The sequence below is a fragment of the Dermacentor andersoni genome, chromosome 2 (genome assembly GCF_023375885.2).
Source record: "Dermacentor andersoni chromosome 2, qqDerAnde1_hic_scaffold, whole genome shotgun sequence".
Taxonomy (NCBI): domain Eukaryota; kingdom Metazoa; phylum Arthropoda; class Arachnida; order Ixodida; family Ixodidae; genus Dermacentor; species Dermacentor andersoni.
The window spans coordinates 196,793,126-196,797,647 of NC_092815.1; the positions used below are offsets into that span (position 1 = coordinate 196,793,126).

General features: G+C 44.7%; 1 long non-coding RNA gene across 1 annotated transcript; it reads left to right on the forward strand.

Moving 5' to 3' along the window:
- The first annotated feature begins 654 nt into the window (after positions 1-654).
- Positions 655-4,290, forward strand: LOC140215994 (uncharacterized). The gene is made up of 3 exons (XR_011892630.1): positions 655-1,093; positions 1,907-2,018; positions 2,230-4,290. It is a non-coding gene; the product is annotated as an uncharacterized lncRNA (long non-coding RNA).
- Positions 4,291-4,522: the final 232 nt, after the last annotated feature.

The window sequence follows — 4,522 nt, forward strand, 5'->3', positions numbered from 1 at the left end:
ATAGCGCCCACGCAACAATGGTTGCTTGTATACTGTCAAATGCTCATATTCTGCGGCCTAAAGCTCATGACACGGTGCGAAAACGCGCTCACAGCGAAAGCAAAACATTGTGCGCGGACATGCATGCACACGCGCTGTCGGTCGCTGCGAACCCGTGCGATCGCTGCATTGAGGCTCCATGCTGTTATGCCCCATTTCGTTATACAGACAGCCCATCCTACCATCATATTTCACATAGTTTACTCTCAGTGCTTGGCTACCTTTCACGCAAGAAGCCGGTTCTGGAGACTCCATCGCGGCGACCGCGCGCAGTGGCGTTCACTGTACGTATTGGGTAAGGCGATAGCGTCTGTAAATGATTCTGTGCTTTCAGTTTGCCCAAGGTTATTATTTAGACAGTAAAAAAAACTTCTGTCGTTTCGAAAGTACTTACAGAAATGTCCGGGAGAGCTCGTGCGTGGTGTTTTCAGTGAGCGCTGACAGCAAAACCTATGAGGAGCGCGCCGCGAGATCCCTCATACTACGCCAGCGAGGCGCTTCCGATAGATGGCGACCAGGCCCCGCACACTCTCAAGTTCAACAAATGGCCACAGAGGGCGAAAAAATCGACCGCGTGGCGCTGCTAAAGAAACAGGCATAGTACACAAATTAAAAAGGTTCCCCGTTGAGCACATTATCTCCCGCTAGAGGCGCCGTAGTAAGCGCAATTTTAACCTACAAACTTTCTTCAACAGTGAACGAAGCGTTCTTATTGCATGATAAAGACTACAAAATTATAATTCCTAATTTTACATTGTACTTTTCATTACCAACTTTGTTGTTTTTTTGTCATTTTAAACGCAAAATAGCGTTCAGCATCATCGACCTCCCACGTGACCTCTGGCCTGGATTTAAAATTTTTACCGGTATTTTCGCGTGCGCGGCAGGTACGGATTCCTTGGTTCGTACATTGGTTGGTTATTTTGTGCTAACACCAGTTTACTGCGCTTCGATGTCTCGCGTTATTTAATTTGGGGTGTAAGCCTGAAAGCTAGGAACACGTCTGCATCGAAATGGGAGCCGGGTCCTGCTGCAACTGGGGACAGCAATACCGGTGAGTCGTTTAACATCACTGCTTCAATCGCTATGTCATTTATTCGTCTCGTTAACTTAACGAACTAGATGCTGCATTGCATAAGGGCAGTCAGGACTTTCCGTTACTGTTTCCGAAATAAACTTTCAGTTGCGAGGCCATCATTATACACACATTCACGAAAGAGAAACGATATCGGAACGCGCATCACATTTTTCATCTCGTTGTAGCCGTAGCCATAAGTGACTGAGTTGCCTTATCAATATATTTTTTTTTCGAGTCCACCGGCAACTTCTTTCGTTCACAGAACCGAATAACCTTTTGATAAACTGAAGCTAAAGTACTGAATTTAATGTATTAAACAGTTGCACACATGATAATTCACCCATATTTCGTACCTGTTGGTTCCAAATGTTCTTGCTGTTCAGTTTGGCTTACCTCAGGACATCTATTTTTGCAGTAGTGAAGCGGTGCATCACGTTCATGCACAAAAAGAGTGCATCATTTCTAATAGCTTCGTGTCTTTCATCTATTTGCTTGTGCAATCAGCAGTGTGATCTCGTTTAGTGTATAAACGAGCGCACAAATGTACTTATTTGTGATCTTAATAATACCTAAGCTGTTGACATGCATTGCAGTTACGCAGACATCAATTTTACGGAGAGTAACCATATTTATTTACCATGCTGCTTAAGCACCCTAGAACAAACAGTGTACATTTGCATGTGTTTTGTAGTCACAAACCATTGCAATGTATATGTCGCACTTTTACGCATCTTATATTGCAAAATTGTGCTTATTCAATTTCTGATGCAGTCAAAATTTCTGTTCCAGACATGCAGTAATGAGGATGGCACCAGTATAAAGCAACACACTCCATGCACTAAACAGAAGCTGCTGCCTGCTACAACAAGGTCATTGTGTGGACTTTGGCTGCTACTACAAGGTAAACAACACCTGGTTCAGAAATAAATATGCTTGATATATGCTGTATTGACTTGCTAGTCTTGAGATACATGTCAGTTGTTTGTAGCAGATGATATGAACATTTGTTCATGTTTACAGTTCAGCATAATTAGTTCAAACATAAAAGAAAACACTACATCAGTTTGGATAATCTCTGCTGTATCTCATGTGCCATTGTTCTGCCCCAACAGAGTCTGTGCCAAGTACATCTTGGTCATCACGGGAGCCCCCATCTACACCAACAGGAAGGGGCTGGAGCTGAATTCGCAAGACCACAAACAAAGAAGCCATTCCAGAATTATTTGGATGAGATATCAAGTCTACAGACTACTGTTTCAAGAGTGAAAAGAGCCTACGCCATCATTCCACCAGCACGGATATTGGCCGAGTCATCCAGGTACCTCAACAACAAAAATTATTTGTCTTCAGATGTACCTGCAACCTCTGAACAAGCACAGATGACGCTGGCTAAGAGTGTTCTGTCAGCTTGCCCTTCCTTAGTGAGCTTCCTGGCCTTGCCAGTTCTTGCCAAGTATAATTTTGTTTCAATGAATGCAAGCTTTCTCATTCCACACTTTTGTTAGAGATCATTCCTATTCCTCATACAAACAATAAAGGTCAACCGATTCTTTGCTCATACTTAATGCCAGTCACTGTATAGTAGCATAACATATGTGTAGCAGTTCTTTCTAGTGTATGTTGCCATGTGGAATTCCTCTCCTGAAATAGCTGATGCAGCATTGGCGTGTGTCTTGCATTAACCTTTACACTGTGTGCTATGTAGCATTTAACTTTTGTTAATGTTTTTGGCTTTCAATGCTTGCAAGGTAGATTGGCTTCTTTCTTGAATGCAAGCTTTCTCATTCCCATATTGAATTCCTAGTCTCATTCAGGATTGCTATTCTTGCTCGACAGCCTGTGTTTTTGTGCAAGCTACATTGAAGTGATTGATTGCAGAATCTGGTTTCGGCGCTGTCCGACTTGGTACTTGTCACCGTGTTATGTTTCTCATATGTGGGAGCCTGGTCAATTGCATTGGGAAACAGTCTCTCGAGGCAAGCACCTGCTCCTACAGTCCGCACAGTGACATAGACTGCGAATTTACACGCACACCGTGGTTGGTGCTCCCCGTTCCGTCCTTTCCTGCTGCTGCCGTGTGCAAATTTTGCTTGTGGTCTTCATCGGCCATGATTTGGCGTCAACGGAGACTCTCATACATAATTACATGGTTCTAAGTGCATGAAGTTGATATCCACATGTGTGGAAAGGCCTGCAAAAGTGACTGCAAAATAGTGATGTTCACAAAACCGACCATGCCCATATATAGAGAATGTGGGGGACCAAGTGTGAGTTACACATTAGTGGCATGCAAAAGAACAAAAAGAAACATGCAGGTTGGAAAGGCGGTAACGCTAAAATGCCGGGCACTCCATGTCACTGTTGGCTGTGGCAGCAGATGCTTGCGTCACCCGATTGCTTCGCAATGCAAGCTGCTCATATTCAACGCTGACTGTCGGTGCAAACATGTGGGACACACTGTCCAATCTGCTTGCGCTGCTGGTTGTTGCTTGTTACCAGACTGCAGTGTGCGACGAAGGCAAGCACTATGCCTACAGTCGGACGGTTGAATGTGCCGCAAGCAACCCGTGTGCGTGTATGCTCACTGTTGTCATGTAGATCGTAGCCAATGCATAGTGCCAATGTATAGATTGAGCATTATGTTAGAGTATGCTGAAGTGATTTGATTGCATAATCTTGTTTCAATGTTGTCCCACTTGGTCATGGTTGCTGTGTTACATTTCTGGGATGTGGCAGCCTGTTCAGTTGTATTGGCCAATGGCCTCTCGAGGTAAAGCACCTGCTCCTGCAGTCCACACAGTGACACAAACTCCCTGTTTACATGTAGTGTGATTGGTGCTCCCTGTTTGTCCTTTCCTGCTGCAGCCGTGGGTAAAGCGTGCTTGTGGCCTTCTTTGGCCATGATTTGGTGTGAACAGAGACTATCATACATGATTACATGGTTTGAAGTGCATGAAGTTGATATCCACATGGGTGGAAAGGCCTGTAAAAGTGGCTGCGAAATGGCGATTCCCACAAAACAGACCACATCCATATTGAGAGCAGGTGGGGCACCAAGTGTGAGCAACACATTAGTGGCCACCGAAAGAACAAAAAGAAACGTGCATGTAGGAAAGGAGGTAACACTAGGATGCCAGGTAGTTCATGTCGCTGTGTTGGCTATGGCAGCAGGTGCCTGCATGCGTCACCCGATTGATTCGCAGTACAAGTTATGGTGACTGTCAGTGTAAACAGGTGGGGCACTGACCAATCTGCTTGTGCTGCTGGTTGTCACTCGTTACTAGACCACCATGTGCGACGTAGGCAAGCACTGTGCCTGAAGTCGTATAGCTGAATAAGCTGTATGCAATTTGTAGTGCGTGAATGCCCACTGTTGTCATATGGATCATAGCCAATGTACAGTGT